General features: G+C 37.0%; 2 protein-coding genes across 3 annotated transcripts in view; one reads left to right on the forward strand and one right to left on the reverse strand.

The window, feature by feature from the left end:
* LOC133655736 (phosphatidate phosphatase LPIN3-like) overlaps positions 1-2,303 on the reverse strand; it is a 41,486-nt gene extending 39,183 nt beyond the window's left edge. Inside the window, exon 1 of the mRNA XM_062056183.1 lies at positions 2,226-2,303. The gene's annotated coding sequence lies outside the window, so the exon portion shown is untranslated. The remainder of the gene's footprint in view (positions 1-2,225) is intronic.
* myl9b (myosin, light chain 9b, regulatory) overlaps positions 1-19,060 on the forward strand; it is a 43,888-nt gene that overhangs the window by 6,961 nt on the left and 17,867 nt on the right. The window contains exon 1 of one of the 2 annotated variants that reach the window (XM_062056213.1): positions 11,114-11,245. The exons of the other annotated variant lie outside the window; for it this stretch is intronic. The gene's annotated coding sequence lies outside the window, so the exon portion shown is untranslated. Of the gene's footprint in view, positions 1-11,113; positions 11,246-19,060 lie in introns of those variants that run through there. 2 annotated transcript variants of the gene reach the window in all.

The raw sequence follows: 19,060 nt of genomic DNA on the forward strand, positions 1-19,060 counted from the left end.
CAGTATGTGACGTATGTAAGAAGGTGCACTTGTTTATGTCTCTGTGAGAAGGAGAAACAAGAAAGAGTGAGAAACGCCTGTAGTGTAATGCCTGCAGCTAAAAGCAACTGTGTGAGAACGTATACTCGAATATCACAATATAGTCCTTTTTCTATATCGCACAGAGACAAACCCGCGATATATCGAAGTATATTCCATATATCGCCCAGCCCTAAAATAAAATAAACATTTCATAAGCTGTTAATATAAAAAACAATTGTTAGTAAATAAGTTAGTAAAAATATTAGTAGAATACAGCAGGAGATGTGTACACAATGGAATATATGGATATAGCGCAGAAGAATACAGATCATTTCAATGCAAAATAGATCCAGCCTGAATTGGGTACTTGAATTTAAAATGAAATAAGAGTAATTTCTGTAAAAACCAGTTAGTCAGACACACTGTACAAGCATTCTGGACAGACTTGTTTTTCTTTGAACTAATTTCTATGTACACACATTGGACTAATATCCAGTATATACACTATACTAGGGCTGCAACAACTAATCGATTAGATCGATTAAAATCGATTATAAAAATAGTTGGCGATTAATTTAGTAATCGATTCATTGGATCTATGCTATGCACATACGCAGAGGCTACTTTTTTTTTTTTCTTTTTTTTTTATAAACCTCTATTTATAAACTGCAGCATTTACAAACAGCTGAGAAACAATAATCAAAATAAGTATGGTACCAGTATGCTGTTTTTTTCTTCAATAAAATACTGGAAAGAATAGAAATGTAGTTTGTCTCTTTTATCCGATTATTAATCGATTAATCGAAGTAATAATCGACAGATTAATCGTTTATCAAATTAGTTGTTAGTTGCAGCCCTACACTATATTGCCAAAAGTATTTGGCCACCACTCCAAATGATGAGAATCAGGTGTCCTAATCACTTGGTCAGGTGTATAAAATCAATCACTTAGGCATGGAGACTGTTTGTACAAACATTTGTGAAAGAATGGGCCGCTCTCAGTGATTTCCAGCATAGAACTGTCATAAAATGCCACCTGTGCAACAAATCCAGTCGTGAAAGTTCCTTGCTCCTAAATATTCCAAAGTCAACTTTATTATAAGAAAAGTGAAGAGTTTGGGAACAGCAGCAACTCAGCCACCAAGTGGTAGGCCACGTAAACTGCCAGAGAGGGGTCAGCGGATGCTGAAGCGCATAGTGCAAAGACTTTCTGCACAGTCAGTTGCTACAGAGCTCCAAACTTCATGTGACCTTCCAATTAGCCCACGTACAGTACGCAGAGAGCTTCATGGAATGGGTTTCCATGGCTGAGCAGCTGCATCTAAGCCATACATCACCAAGTCCGATGCATAGTGTGGGATGCAGTGGTGTACAGCACGTCGCCACTGGACTCTAAAGCAGTGGAGACGCCTTCTCTGGACTGAGGAGTCACGCTTTTCCATCTGGCAATCTGATGGACCAGTCTGGGTTTGAAGGTTGCCAGGAGAACGGTACATTTCGGACTGCATTGTGCCGAGTGTGAAATTTGGTGGAGGAGGAATTATGGTGTGGGGTTGTTTTTCCAGGAGTTGGGCTTGGCCCCTTAGTTTCAGTGAAAGGAACTTTGAATGCTCCAGGATACCAAAACATGTTGGACAATTCCATGGGATGGCACTTCAAGTTCATATGTGAGTAAAGGCTGGTGGCCAAATACTTTTGGCAATATAGTGTATCATCTGCATAATTGCAAGATAGAAAATGGAAAAAAAAAAAAAAAAAACATAAAAGAGATTTAAATTATAGGTTTACTCAAATGGCCTTCCCAAGAGGAACAGGTTTCAGGGTCAAAATAAGCAACAACAACACCACTAATGTACTCGTATGCTCAGGTTACACTCCCACTCCTAGACTACACCTACAGAAAATCACACCCCACTAAAACTGAGCAGTTAAAGCATTTCTAAATGGAAAAAAAACAAAGTTAATTGTTATAGTTTGCTCGCCTTATTGGAAGACAAAACAAATGTTTTCACGACTACGCACTTCTTCAAATGTGAGGCAACGTCAAGCTGGAATATCAACGGTTAACAACACCAAAGCGAATTAAAGACAATCTAAACAGCGTCACCTTACTCCGGGACTATTTCACATCTTTTATAATAGTTTGACTATATGTATCTATTTCAGTATTTCCACATAAGTTACAAAAGTGTCGGGAAACTCACTTTTGCGGACGATTTTCAGACTGTCGAGACGTCAGATAGCCATTCTGGATGCTTCCTAGTGTAGTGCGCATGCGTTTGATAACCAGAGCCAATGAAAAGCCGGTAAAAAAAAAAAAGGGAAGTCCCGCCTACTCGCTAAATGTGTAAACAAAGCGTCTGTCTGAAGTTTGTCCTCTTTGATTGACATTATCTCTGACTTGGTCAAGATTAAAGACAAAGAGACCAAAGTAAGGACCGAAAACAATATAAAACCCAAAATATATATCTGTATCAACTATTGTACATTAAATATGAATCATTTAAAGCAAAGAATGAAGATAAAACCACCCTTACAACTCACACCAGACTGACTGTAATGGTGTTCTAAAGCTATAATTTATGTTTTTATATGTATAATTTACTTATTAATCTCCAAGAATATATGAATAACGCTATCCAAAATGCGTTTGGAACGAAACAAAATAATAAATATGCATTTACTTACGTATGGCAAGCACAGCACAGTTAGAATTGTGCTTCAATCTAATGTTTTGCTTTAAACTGCTTTTCAGGCAGAAAATATCACATAATTTAAGTAATTGTGTGGGGAAACTCAAATGCAGTGCTGGCAAACCTTTCAAAAGCAGTTTTTTTGTTTGTTTTTTAAAGTAAGCTGTTTTAGTCAGCAGAGGGCGCTATTTAAACACATTTACTGTTTGTAAACATTGATGACGTTGTGTGAATGCGCGCGCATTTAGGTGTCCCGGGATTCTCACGGTTTTCGTGTCAGGACCCGAAGAACATAAAAAGGAGCAGTTACATCTCAAAAATACACTTAAAATATAACAATTTTAACTAGCTAAACAAACGCTTAGCTAGTTAGTTAATTAAAACATATTTTTTGAGAAAAATTATGACTAGCATAAAAAAACACTGTTAAATGTTTAACTGAACATTAATATTTTCGTACTGGCAGAATTGTTGACACACTAGGACTAGGTTATGCAGTTAGACAAACATATTATTATTATTGTTATTTTATTCTACTCTTGTATGGGAAAAAACAACAGTGAATAATGTAAGAAAAAGAGTAACATATGTAATGAGTAAATGCTGAAATGTTCTAACTAATAATTAATAGTATACTTAGTCAACTTATACTTATAATACAAAATTGACACAATATATGTTTTTACATTTTTTTATTTAAAAATAAATGTAATTGTAAGAAAAAAAGGTGAAAAAAGCCGAACATTTTAAAGTAATAATAATACACCAAGTCACATAACACAAATTTTGTCTTTAAACAATATATTAATATCTGTTTTTAGCATTTTTCTAAAGATACAAAAATATATATCAAATAGCCCCTCCATACTAGACTCTTCAGTATATGGCCCTTGGTGGGACAGTTCAGACACCCCTGATATAAAATATTACAAGTTCTGAAAATAAAAATAAAATATACTTAAATATATAAACAAAGTTTGGTTAGTTAGTTAATGAAAACAATAAAATAATACTAACTAATGAAATCATTTGAAAAATATTAGGAGCTCACAAAATAAAAATAAAAATATACTTAAAATATAAACAAGGTTTAGCTAGTTAGTTAATTAAAACTTTTTTTTTTGAAAAATGATAACAACCATAAAAAACACTGTTAAATGTGTGACTGAACATTAATATTTTCTTACAGGCAGAACTGTTGACACACTAGGTTATGAAGTTAAACAACCGTATTATTATTATTATTTTATTTTACTCTTATGTGGGAAAAAAACGTCAGTAAATAGTGTAAGAAAAAGAGTAAAAACATCGGTATGTAATGAGTACATGCTGAAATGTTCTAACTAATAATTAATAATATCCAAATCCCAAAAGTAGTGAAGTTGTCACGTTGTGTAAATGGTAAATAAAAACAGAATACAATGATTTGAAAATCCGTTTCAACTTATATTCAATTGAATAGACTGCAAAGACAATATATTTAATGTTCATACAGAGAAACTTCTTTTTTTTTGGCAAATAATCATTAACTTAGAATTAAATGGCAGCAACACATTGCAAAAAAGTTGTCACAGGGGCATTTTTACAAGTTTCCTTGTGAGCATTTAAAGGCCTACTGAAATGAGATTTTTTTATTTAAACGGGGATAGCAGGTCCATTCTATGTGTCATACTTGATCATTTCGCGATATTGCCATATTTTTGCTGAAAGGATTTAGTAGAGAACATCAACGATAAAGTTCGCAACTTTTGGTCGCTGATAAAAAAGCCTTGCCTGTAACGGAAGTGGCGTGACGTCACAGGTTGTGGAGCTCCTCACATCTGTACATTGTTTACAATCATGGCCACCAGCAGCGAGAGCAATTCGGACCGAGAAAGCGACGATTACCCCATTAATTTGAGCGAGGATGAAAGATTCATGGATGAGGAAAGTGAGAGTGAAGGATTAGAGGGCAGTGGAAGCGATTCAGATAGGGAAGATGCTGTGAGAGGCGGGTGGGACCTGATATTCAGCTGGGAATAAAACAGTAAATAAACACAAGACATATATATATATACTCTATTAGCCACAACACAACCAGGCTTATATTTAATATGCCACAAATTAATCCTGCATAACAAACACCTCCCCCCTACCGTCCATATAACCCGCCAATACAAATCAAACACCCGCACAACACACTCAATCCCACAGCCCAAAATACCGTTCACCTCCGCAAGGTTCATACAGCACATATATTTCCCCAAAGTTACGTACGTGACATGCACATAGCAGCACGCACGTATGGGCAAGCGATCAAATGTTTGGAAGCCGGAGCTGCGTACTCACGGTAGCGCGTATCCAACTCAAAGTCCTCCTGGTAAGAGTCTCTGTTGTCTCAGTTCTCCACAAGCATGCGTATCCAACTCAAAGTCCTCCTGGTACGAGTCTCTGTTGTGCCAGTTCTCCACAGGCCAATGGTAAAGCTTGACTGTCATATTTCGGGAATGTAAACAATGAAACACCAGCTACGTGTTTGTGTTGCTGCAGCCGGCCGCTAATACACCGCTTCCCACCTACAGCTTTCTTCTTTGCTGTCTTCATTGTTCATTAAACAAATTGCAAAAGATTCACCAACACAGATGTCCAGAATACTGTGGAATTTTGCGATGAAAACAGACGACTTAATAGCTGGCCACAATGCTGTCTCAAAATGTCCGCTACAATCCGTGACGTCACGCGCAAACGTCATCATACCGAGACGTTTTCAGCAGGATATTTCGCGGGAAATTTAAAATTGCACTTTACTAATCTAACCCGGCCGTATTGGCATGTGTTGCAATGTTAAGATTTCATCATTGATATATAAACTATCAGACTGCGTGGTGGTAGTAGTGGGTTTCAGTAGGCCTTTAATTAAATTTCAAAAGTTATCCTGCCTCTTGTAAAACTATAAACTGCCCTAAACAGTTTTCACCGTCATATTATATTTTCTGTAAATCAGGTTATCTTGTTACCGCGGTGTACTGTTTCTGTTTTAATCCTCCTCTTCATAACTTCAGTAAAAATAGGAACAAGCATAATAATTGATGACATCTGGGAACTGCAGATTGCCGACCCAGGTGCTGCCGTCTTGACAGGTTTGGAGACCAGTGAAACAGAAACTGCACAAGTATCAGTTTCCAAGAACAAAACATATAGAGGAAAACGCTCAAAATAAAACACACATGTTGAACTCTACACCACACATGAAATATAATGAGAATAGACAACTAGACCATGCTAGGAAGCTAATGTTAGCATGCTATCAGTTATTAGAGAAAAATCATAAAGTTAGCTAAAAAGTTAGCATGTTAATGTTAGTATGCTAGCATGCTAACATTAGCATGCTAGCAGTTAACAAGTGTCACATACCAAGTTATATGACTCTAGGGTAAACAATTACAAAATTAGCTTGAAAAGCTATCACTTTAATGATAGCATGCTAACGTAAACATGCTAACAGTTAGCATGTTTCACATACCAAGTTATATGACTGTAAGCTATATGACTGCGGAATTGGAGAAAAAAGTGAAAAATTTGCAAACAGAAAGTTAGCACTTTAATGTTAGCATACAAACATGTTACAGTTAGCGCGCTAACAGTTAACAAGGGTCACATTCCAAGTTATATGACTGTAAGGTGTATGGCTGCGGAATTAGAGACAAAAGTGTAATATTAGCTGGAAAAGTTACCATGTTAATGTTAGCGTACATAAGAAGCTAGCACATGACTGGGTAAGAAAAATACCAAAAAACAGCATTTGTTGGTGTAGACATAGAAAGTAGCAAAAAAGCTGGCATAAAACGTTAGCATGCTAATGTGAGAGACGCTAGCAAAAAAAAAGCTCGCTCGCCTCCTTCTGATGGCCATCCAGCCAAAACCAAACATTGGAAGTAAAAACTTTGTAGCCAGGGTTAAAGTAGACAGGTGTGTGAAAAAAATGAGATGTTAAGCACGAGCTACGTGAAAGCATGGCTGAGCTACAAGAGGAGGTAATCGTGTTTTTTTGAGGGTATGTACCCATACAATTGGCCCGTTCTTTTTTTTACTCGTGAATAGCGTCGACATTGTAACACAAAATGCTCCCAACTTAAAGTACCCCCGCCGGCCCAAACGAGACCTTTCCGATGGTATAACATATGTGAGGGTTCGTTGGCCGGTTCGTCTCGCATTAATCGTAAGAGAAACGTGCGGAATTATAATAATATAAGTTGAATGAACGGTTTTACTTTATTACACAAAGTATTAGAGATGTAACAATAAACCATAATAATGAAGTATTAGCGTTTTAAATGAAAATGATCGAAAAAACGGAATTGATAACTGCACTTCAATAGACTGGCGCCAGCTCGCTGGCTTATGCTAAAATGAGAACAAGAGACATTAACGTCTTTCCCCATTAAGAAACAACATACTCCAATCTAAACGTATATAAAAACATTAGCACAGAATGATTGTTTTATCAAAGAGACTGCGGTGCATTCAAGGACCACCGAACGCAATAGGACAACACGCCCGCCCCATAAATAATAAATAATAATTGTTTTTATTGTCATTGAAATACATCTTAAAGTGCTACAGTACAAACCGATATTTAAAACATTAAAAGCTTAGGTTTTCATTTTAGTCATCAAAAAAATTATGACTTAGTCAAAAGATTACAGTGTGTGTGAGTACTTTTCGAGCACACCCAAGAATAGCGCGATAATGTTGATAACTGTGATAACTTTGGGCACGATAAACGTGAAAATACATTTTCATATTGTTCCATCCCCACAAAGTATATAACCACAGGGAAAAATACATTTAACAGACTTAAAGTGCAAGATGTCCAGTAAAATGACATTCTGTGCAAAAATTACTTTTATCCAGTATTAAGTTTAAACATGAACATTCTTGGCTGTCCAGCAATTTAAAATTTTACTCAGCGACTCTGGAATTTGGGGAAAGGGAAAACATGTTATATGTCGGAAGAGTAGTGTGGATAGATGGTTGAAATTTCAGAATCGGGTTTAAACACGGTGCAACATTTTGAGAATTTGGGGCATTGTGAAACTATGAATACGTCCTTTCATTTGAATGGGAATTACCTGGAAATTTGGGGATTTCAAGAAAACTAGGACTTTTTGAAAATATTGATCATAGCACAATTGTCCGAGATTATATGAATGGGTTGGTGTTGGAATCGGTTGAAAAATGTTGACGTAGTAACAGTTTGAATTGAGAATGGGTATTCCAGATTTCCTGGAATTTTGGGAAATCTGGGAATTTGTATGGAATAAAAATAGGAGAATTTGTTGTCCTTACTAAGAGGAATGTTTTGAAGGTAGAATGGTCAAAAACAGTTGAAACATGTGGACTGTGAAAACTTTCCAGGAAGAGGTGAAAATAGGGCTTTGGAAAACCGGGAATTCCTGGAATTTTTTTGAATTTGGAAAATGGTAGTTTGATGGTCCAAGGTGAGTGGAGTGTGTGGGTGGTGGAAGGGTTCGAACCGGGTGAGAAATGTGGGATATTTAGTATGTTGTATCATGCCCCTTCATTGTCAATGGGGAGGAAATTCCGGGAAACTCCAGGAAAAACGTGAATTTTGGGAAAGGAAAAACATGTTATATATCGGAAGAGTAGTGTGGGTAGATGGTTGAAATGTCAGAATCTGGTTTAAAAATGGTGAAAAATTGTGAGAATTTGGGGCATTGTGGAACTATGAATACGTCCTTTCATTTGAATAGGGATTTCCTGGAAATTTGGGAATTTCAGGAAAACCGGGAATTTTTGAAAATATTGATACTAGCTATTGGTATTGGAATTTTTGGAATTGGTTGAAAAATGTTGACATAGTAACAGTTTGAATTGAGAATGGGTATTTCGGAATTCCTGGAGTTTTGGGAAATCCGGGAATTTGTACGGAATAAAAATAGGAGCATTTGTTGTCCCTACTAGGAGGAATGTTTTGAAGGTGGAATGGTCAAAAACAGTTGAAAAATGTGGACTGTGAAAACTTTCCAGGAAGAGGTGAAAATAGGGCTTTGGAAAATCTGGAATTCTGGGAATTCCTGGAATTCTTTTGAATTTGGAAAATGTTAGTTTGATTGTGCAAGCTGAGTGGAGTGTGGAACGGTTTGAACCGGGTGAGAAAATGTGGGCGTTGTGCATGTTTGAAAATTGGCCTACTCATTTTCAATGGGAAAAATGTACGGGAAACCGGGAATTTTGTGTAATCAGGGATATTTTTGGGGAATTTTTTTAAGGGAGCTCAAATTTTATGATACTCAAACGGTTCCGATCGGATGAAAACATGTGGGCTGCGGACTGTGTAATGGGGGAATAATACTAATGATTTTTTTGGTTGTAGAATGCTTGAGCATTTCCAATGAAGGAAAACTGTGGTATGTTTCTTTAATGTCAAACAGGTTTTCATTGAGGGCCACATCACAGTTATGGCTGCCATCAGAGGGCCGCTTGTAAAAGTGAATAATGTATAAAATTTGCCTCTGGATTTCATTATTATATATATAAATTGTTTAAAGTAGACCGTCCATTTTACAGTAAAAACTTTACATTTACAACATTTTACTCTAAAATTATGTTGTGTTTTGGTTTTTTTTCACAACATTTTACAGTAAATGGAAAAACAGTGACATTGTTTTTTGGAGGGGGTTTTACGGAAAAATCTGGCAGCTTAGTTGCCAGAATTTCTGTGTTAAATGTACTTTGGTTTTTACAACATGATATTGTTCATGGAAAAACAGTAGAAGTTCTTTTTTTATTCTGGCAACTTAGCTGCCAGTTTTTCTACCGTAAAAACGAATGTACCGTCTTTCCATTTACAGTAATACACCGTTAAAAACAAGATTTTACAGTAAAAATATGGCAGCTCAGTCAACAGAATTTTAACGCAAAAAACAGTAGTAGTTTCTTTTTTACATTTACAGTAATATGCTGTAAAGAACCATGTAAAATGTATTGTCATTTGTATTAATTTGATGGGTAGTTTGCAGTAAAATCATAAGTCAAGCAGATATTTAAGTATTGATTTTTATTTAGACAACAAACGAATGCAGCTGAGATAGGCTCCAGCGACCCCCCGCGACCCCGAAAGGGACAAGCGGTAGAAAATGGATGGCTGGATGGATGTTTGGAAAATATGATAATATACTGTAATATTTGTTGCAATAATGCAAAGGTGTCAAAATCACGGCCTGGGGGCCAGATTTGGCCCGCGACATCATTTTATCTGGCCCGCAAACACCTGGAAATGATATGTGTCAATAAAGTACTTCATATTTTCTCACTAAATGTCATTGATTTTTTTCATTTTGACTGAAAAAATATATGTACTGCTTGAAATTGCATACCTTTTTAAACTTTAATAGTATCCAATATTGCAACAAATATTACAGTATATTATCATACTTTCCAAACATGTTTTTGTCTAAATAAAAATCATTACTTAAATATCTGCTTGACTTATGACTTTACAGAAAACTACCCATCAAGTTAATAAAAATGACAATATCTTTTACGTTGTTCTTTACAGCATAGCAGTAAATCAAAAGAAACTACCATTTTTTGCGTTAAAATTCTGTTGACTGAACTGCCATATGTTTACTGTAAAATCTTGTTTTTATTGGTGTATTACTGTAAATGGAAAGATGGTACATTTGTTTTTACGGTAGAAAAACTGGCAGCTAAGTTGCCATAATAACAAAAGAACTTGTACTGTTTTTCCACGAACAATATCATGTTGTAAAAACCAATGTCCATTTAACGCAAGGGTGTACCCCGCCTTCCGCCCGATTGTAGCTGAGATAGGCTCCAGCACCCCCCGCGACCCCGAAGAGAATAAGCGGTAGAAAATGGATGAATGGATGGATTCTGGTAATTAAACTGACAGCTTTTTCCGTAACCCCCCCCCCAATCTGGCTACATCTGGCCCCCGGACCTTGAGTTTGACACATAATTAAATTCTGGCTAAAGTCGTGGAAAGCCCAGACAAGATATTGCTGCCTCAGCATTAATCAATTCAGCCATGATTTTATTGTCCCAATGATGGCGACGCCTATTTAAGGAAGCTCCTGGTCTACAAAGCGACGCTGCTGCCACATGTCCCCGCCATAGCTGCAGCTCCCTCTAAACATTTAGGCTTTTTTCTCTAAATAAGGCAGCCGGTGGTTGTTCTGTCATTGTGCCTGCAAGCATGCCGTCAGTGTGCGAGGAGCAGGCCAGCAGCGTGCATTCCTTCGCCTTGTATGGAGACACAAGCCCCAAGCCAGGGGTCCGCCCACAACACGGAGCTGCCTCCCCATTGGACAGGGGGGGCGGGACAAAAGGGCGGGGCCTGATACTAGCGGGGCTGCCTCCCCATTGGACGGGGAGCAAAGGGGGCGGGGCCTGACAGTAGGCTGAGTCTAGAAACTTTTTCAGTGGGATCGTCTGCCTCCCTTCCCGCATTACTACCGCTCGGACCGTACTCAAGGAGCTCGCACGTATTCCTACCTAAAGACCAGGTGAGAAAAGACGCTTTCTCCTCCGTGAAACATCACAATAGTACCAACAATGTGTGAATTTTGTGTAAATTGGCCGACGCAGTGAAGCGCGCGCGCGTGTTTACTTCCGGCTTTCCGCCGAATTACACACAGGAATTCCGAAAGGCCTTTTTTTTTCTTTCTAACATTGAATTCGCTCTTGCGTCGGGAATTCCTGACATTTTGACCTCAAGTCCCAGCAAGTGACGACAGGAAAGTGTTTTAGTCATATCAGTGCGTGTACGTGTGTGGGCGTGCTGGGGTCAAACATGGAGACAATCTCACTTATGTGTAATATTTATATTAGGTTTCCTTTCAACAATCGATTCGATTCAGAATTTGTGGTTGCCGATACGATTCAGGGACGTATTTTATTTTATTTTTAGAACGGTACAATCCAATCTACTTTGTTTATATAGCACGCGGATGCAGCTGAGATAAGCTCCAGCGACCCCGAACGGGACAAGCGGTATAAAATGGATGTGTTTAAAAAAACAATAGAAGTTTCCCAAAGTGCTGCACAGAGATTGAGACATGTAGTCGCGGTCAAAAGTTTACATACACTTGTAAAGAGCATAATGTCATGGCTGTCTTGAGTTTCCAGTAGTTTCTACAAGTCTTATTTTTTTGTGATAGAGTGATTGGAGCAAATACTTGTTGGTCACAAAAAACATTCATGAAGTTTGGTTATTTTATGAATTTATTATGGGTCTACTGAAAATGTGAGCAAATCTGCTGGGTCAAAAGTATACATACAGCAATGTTAATATTTGCGTACATGTCGCTTGGCAAGTTTCACTGCAATAAGGCGCTTTTGGTAGCCATCCACAAGCTTCTGGCAAGCTTCTGCTTGAATTTTTGACCACTCCTCTTGACAAAATTGGTGCAGTTCAGCTAAATTTGTTGGTTTTCTGACATGGACTTGTTTCTTCAGCATTGTCCACACGTCAGGACTTCGGGAAGGCCATTCTAAAACCTTCATTCTAGCCTGATTTAGCCATTCCTTTACCACTTTTGACGTGTGTTTGGGGTCATTGACCTGTTGGAACACCCAACTGTGCCCAAGACCCAACCTCCGGGCTGATGATTTTAGGTTGTCCTGAAGAATTTGGAGGTAATCCTCATTTTTCATTGTCCCATTTAAAGCACCAGTTCCATTGGCAGCAAAACAGGCCCTGAGCATAATACTACCACCACCATGCTTGACGGTAGGAATGGTGTTCCTGGGATTAAAGGCCTCACCTTTTCTCCTCCAGACATATTGCTGGGTATTGTGGCCAAACAGCTCAATTTTTGTTTCATCTGACCACAGAACTTTCCTCCAGAAGGTCTTATCTTTGTCCATGTGAATGTTTTTTGTGACCAATAAGTATGTGGTCCAATCACTCTATCACAAAAAAATAAGAGTTGGAGAAATTATTGGAAACTCAAGACAGCCATGACATCATGTTCTTTACAAGTGTATGTACACTTTTGACCACGATTGTACATACTAGGAGAGTCAACAATATCAAACATTTAACTATAAAGTAATAAATACATCAGAGAAAATAAAATGGACTACAATCACACAACTCTCATGCTGATTTAGAAGCCAAAGAGTAAAAATATGTTTTAAGAGGTGATTTAAAAGTCATTAAAGAGGTAATAGCAAGAGGGATGTTGTTCCAGAGTTTTGGAGCCACAGCAGAAAATGCTGGATTTTAAACAGGTTTTTGGGACGACAAGAAGAAATTGATCAGCTGACCTCAGAGACATGGTGGGGGTGTACATCTTTAAAAGGTCTGACATATATTGTGGTGCTAATCCATTGAGATTTAAAAACAAACCACATCCATCCATCCATTTTCTACTGTTTATTCCCTTCGGGGTCGCGGTGGGCGCTGGAGCCTATCTCAGCTACAACTATATTTTAAAATTAAGTGGGAGTCAGTGAAGGGACGCTAAAATGTGTTCATGTTTTTAGTGGCAGTTGAAAGGCGAGCAGCAGCATTTTGGACTAACTGCAATGGAGCCATTGAGGCCTGCTTCATTCCAACGCATAGGGAGTTGCAGTCGTCCAACGTGATAAAATAAAAGCATGGATTAGCCGCTCAAAGTCGTTAAAAGATAAAACTGATTACATTTTTGCTTAATCCAATCCACTTTATTTGTATAGCACATTTAAACAACAAAAATGTTTCCAAAGTGCTGCACAACAATATTAAAAACAATATTCAAATATTATCCTTAGCTCCACCAATGACTGAATAAAAACAAAAACAAAAATAAAACCATTATAAAAATAAATATGATGAAATTGCTTAAAGTCTCAGATGATAACAACTAGATCGTACAACAGAGTTAATCTGATGTTCCAATTTAAAATCATTGTCCAATTTAAAACCAAGATTTGTGACTGTGGGTTTTAAATAAGGCATCCGGGGGTCCAGGTTACTGGGGGGAGCATTCTGTTTTACTTTTGAGTCAGATAAAATAATGTATGTCTTGTTCTCATTTAAGTTTACAAAGTTTACCGCCAACCATGCTTTTATGTCCTCAAGACAATTTAAAAGAGATTTTAAACATGTGTCATTTTTTTTAAAGGGACATAGATTTGCGTATCATCCGCATAAAGATGATATATTATATTATATGTATTTTAAATGTGTTGAATGGCAGGATGTACCCTGAAAACAGGATTGGTTTTAGGATTGAACCCTGAGGGACACCACAGTACAAGGGAGCATAGGCCGAAGCCGAATCATCAATTTGGATTTTAAAAGTTCTGTTTGTCGGATATGACTTGAACCTAAACGATTCAGTGAATTGAAATCGATTCAGTCACTTTTTTAGGAAGAAAAAAAAAAATCAAGCAGTGTGAGTGTGAAATAAATAGTGGATGCCGCAGGTGAAGTTTCCTATATTCCTGTTATTTCTTGTAAGGGAATGATGTATAAATGAATGATGGATTCAAAGTCAACAACAATTCATGGCCAATGCATTCACATCTCATTTGAATAAAGGGCAAACAACACTTTAGGTTGAATTAACGAGAGGAAACCTTTTCTGCGCTCATTTTCAATATTCAAAACATTTTCAGTATAAGCACAACAATTTTAACTGTAGACTAACCTGCTACTTTGGCGGTTGTTGTTCCAACATAAAATAATACAATATTCCTGTCAAAAATAAAGTGCGACCAACATATCTTCAGCTTGAATTAACAGCAGAGGTGGGAATCTTTCAACATCTCACGATTCCATTGCGTTTCAGGAAAAATGTATTATTGATGCATCTTTAATTTATGTATATTGATGCAGTTTTACAAGCGTTTATCAATTGCAACTTTAAAGAACAGTTCATTTGGAACAAGAAACCGTTAAATTAATTCCCACATGTATTCAATTAATGAAAATGTCTGCAAAACTGGATCATAAATGCCCGATAATAAAGGATCTGGTCGGATCTCTCGGTGAGGTGGCTCACTGAAGTCAGCCAAATTTTAGAACCGTCTACATTACTTTGTTTACAATAAATAAATCGATTATCGATTCTATAATCGTCCATGTCTGAATTGCGATGCATCTAAAAATCGATTATTTCCCCCATCTCTAATTAACAGTAGATTCACCTGCTACTTTTGTTTTTTGACATGGAAATAATACAAATAACACAAAATAGATTAATATTAAAAATTAAGTGCAACCAAATCTCTACAGGTTAAATGAGCACTGGTTTGACCTGGTACTACTGTCATTTTAATAAGTAGCTACAGTCGTCACAACAAATGCAAACAGCACAACACAATAACATAAAGCCAACACGACAATACAAAGACTGAGCGGAAGTGACAGCGGACCAGTTTTGGCGACTCACCGACTTCCTGAGACGGAACGTTGACAACGGTGTAATGAACGTAAGTGAAGAGTGACCACTTTTTCAGTCATAAATAACTTTTTAAAATGTTTTAATACAAATAAACTATGTTCAAGAAGTTGGTCCGTCACCGTAACTTGCTCCGTTGTTTGTGGCTTAAAGTTGCTTTGCGGCTTTAAATTATTGTATCGTGGCTTTTGCAATCGTGCTGTAGCTGAAAGTTGTTGTGTTGTAATATCAGATATTGTCTTGTCGCATAAAGAGAAACCACCATTTGTTGTGACCTCTCTCAGCCACCCTAGCTATTTTTGTTTTGCCGACTAATGGCGATGATGCCACAAACAGATTTGAATAACGTTTAACGTCCTTATCATTAAAAGTGTTAAACTTCTGTCGTTCTTGAATACAATGTTTTCTTTTTCCTAGTATCGATAAAATCGATCAATTTCCTTTGTGTGATCGATACCTGTCTTCCGGAAGGCAAACTTGCCGAGCACAGAATGATGTAGTTGAATATAAGGAGTATTAATTAATTGTTACACACCTAATTTATATACAATACCGGTCAAAAACACCACCTTCATAGCAACAAGTTTGCAGTTCAAATATAAGTAAAAACATCCTGTAATGTGAAACTTGTTATGGTCCACGTGTCAGTTTATTTAACGCCTTTGCAGTATACACAATCCCAATGGACTAGAAAGCAATTAATGAATAAATAAATCGGCATGCGATTGAAGAGCTAAAACAAAAGAGTGTAATTTAGGAATTAAAGCTACGGGTACAGTACAGCTTTGAGTGTCCCCATAACTCTTTGTTTTACTTTTAAAGAAATAGTGGAGCCCTGGATTGTCACATTGTTCAAATATTACAATCATCAGTGCTGTGTGATTTAATAGTCTTTCATTTGTCGCACAATTGTGACAAATAACAATTTTTCTTGCCGTATATCTCTCTTCAGTTCTGAATCTAATAGTTCCATATCATATAGTACAAGGGAAATCATTTTGACTCAGGGGGTCAAATTTAGAGAAAAAAATGTGTCTGAGGGCCGGTATATCTATTTTTAGGAACACTAATACAAAACCTTACAATAATGTCTGATTTAATGCCAAAAACATATGACAGACCGCCTAAAAAACGGAATGGAATTGTACATTTTTTTTTACTGAATGAGACACCTAGAATGTACATAAAAATAAAGAATGTGGGATTTACAATATTAACTATGAAGGATAAAACACTGAATATTGACAACATATGAACGTCACACCCCCTCTCCATCCACATATTTTACAATCAAGTGAAACACAACAAAAATGCAACAAAAACAGCCAATTATGAACGCGAAGGGTAAAAAAAACCCCACCTACAATCTGATATATCTGATATATCACTAAGCTTTAGAACTTTGTTGTAAAAAATCTCCTTCCGCGTCTGTCCCTGACACTCACATTTCAGGTTCTGGAAACACTCTGTGGAAACACTCCCCACCCACACTGCTTGGTGCCTCGTCTGAGCTGCTGTGACTTAGATTACCATAGTAACTAATTAGATTACCATAGTAACTAGTATATCAGGCAAAAGTGCAGAATCCAAGCATTGAAATACTTTGTATAGTTCAAGACTTACGGTCATTTGAAAACATCACATCATAATGGCAGCTACACTTTCCATCTTAAAGATCTAAAAAAAAATATTTGGGAATGTCCGGCGGGCCAGAATGAAAAGCTTAATGGGCCGAATGCGGACCCCGGGCCTTAATGTACCCAGGTCTGATATAGTATAATGCTGAACTAGTCATCCGTGTCGAGGGTCCTGGGTGAAGACACTTCCTTGTACATAATTCATTGGTTGACATGGCTGCGATTAATTAATTTCCGCCAAGTAGAAAACATTAATTAGAAAACAAATATTTTAATAGAATAGAATAGAATGGACTTTATTGTCATTATATTTGCATATAACGAGATTAAGGACTCCAATTTAAGGTGCGGTAGTGGAAACAAATATGGAATAAAAATAAATCCCATAAGTAATGAAGATAAAAAATAAGAATTGAAATAAACAGACTACTATCCAATAAAAACAATAAGCAATCCTGTACAATATACAAAACAATATACAAAAAACAGAATATAAAAAACCTGTTTGCTACCATGTAAAGACATTTTTCAACACCATGAGAGCCATCTGCACATGAAATAACACCCTCTAGTCACCTTTACACTCTTACAACCCAATATGGTAACGCTGCCTGAGGCTGAGCCAATCAGTGGCCACGATACTGGACAGCGTGATCTGATTGGTTTGGTCTGATCTCGTCGCCAATACTACTGCAGGATTGATATTTTTAGTTCATTTAGCCATTTTAATATGTGAACGTGCTTAGATTAGTGCAAAAAGTGTTGTAAAATATGCTCAAAAAAGTCTATGTGGTGAAACCGCAATATTTAAAGTGTAATTACTTTTTTTACATGCTTCCAACCTGATCTTATACAAATGCCTATTCACTAAACTCTCCTGGTAAATTGTCATTAAATTATGAGTGCGAGACAAGATTCATATCTTTACATTTATGTCAGTGGAATCACTGAAAATGAAATAATGTCATCTACATAATATATTGTAATTCTTATTTGGTAAATGTCATGTTTCTGTCAAACCTCTTAAAGTACAATGGGAAAACAAGTTGACTTTAGACTAGACTAGATGTGACCAATCTAAGTCTAAGACTACATGTGACCAATCTAAGTCTAAGACTAGATGTGACCAATCTAGGTCTATGAACATGAACTGATGAAGTCTACTCGAATGAGAGACCAAACTTCTTTTAAGACAAACCAAACTGTCCAGTTGTGATGGATTGAATGTCCTGAGACTACAATGACCTGATGAATGACCACATTCATAGACTTGAAAATTACTCGAATATAAGTGATATTGTTAACGCAGGCGGGCCATTTTAGCCGCGCATTAATAGCAGTGAGCTCATGCTAGTTTACACTGCTATTGTTGACACACTAAGCAGGCAGCTGCTTTTGCTTTGTCTCAAACTTGCTAGAAGTAAATTCTAGATTATAATTCATGCATCTCTCACCTGGTAGTAGACACATGTGGCCATGGACCAACAGTGGTCCACTTTCACATCCCCCCGCGATGGCGAAAAAGATAAGAAAAGATGCCAGTTGCAGCAACTTTTTTTCACCCCTTTGTGAGGATTGTGATTGAATCTTCATATAAATGTAATTATGTTAGCGGTCGACAGCCCGGCGAGAGTGTAAATATTACAGTAAGTGTTTGTTTTGATTTGGTTTAATGTGGTGGTTTGTATGTTTAGCATCTAGCCATGCTGCTACCATGAATTGATTAACGTGGACCCCGACTTAAACAAGTTGAAAAACTTATTCGGGTGTTACCATTTAGTGGTCAATTGTACGGAATATGTACTGTACTGTGCAATCTACTAAAAAAAGTTTCAATCAATCAATACTAATGCTATAGTGTCACATAAAGCTGCATCCGTTTAGCACTCAGCTTCTAAAACGTATTGCTCATCCTCTTTGTTTTCGGGCTCAAAAATATAAGGTTCTGGATCAGAACTCTTTCCAAAGTAATCGTTGTTGACTCTCACAAAGTCTGCTTGATTAGCATTGTTGTTGATGGGGAAGGGATCTTTGGTTCGTAATGCAATGTCACGCGATCTCAAAATGGCTCAGGGATCTCTGTGAGTTTGATAGTATTTTGATCATATCTATTTACTCGCTAACTTTGGAAGTATTTTGTTGTCATAAATCAGATATATATGATAATAGCTTCAATATAGAGGACACTTGTTTTTCCACTTTACTGATACTTTAAATTATAGGTGAAACTTTACTGAACACTTCAATCACATGCTGATTTTTCTTTATTGATTTTTTTATGTCAAAACATATA

This window comes from Entelurus aequoreus, linkage group LG01 (genome assembly GCF_033978785.1).
Source record: "Entelurus aequoreus isolate RoL-2023_Sb linkage group LG01, RoL_Eaeq_v1.1, whole genome shotgun sequence".
In the NCBI taxonomy this organism is placed as follows: Eukaryota; Metazoa; Chordata; class Actinopteri; order Syngnathiformes; family Syngnathidae; genus Entelurus; species Entelurus aequoreus.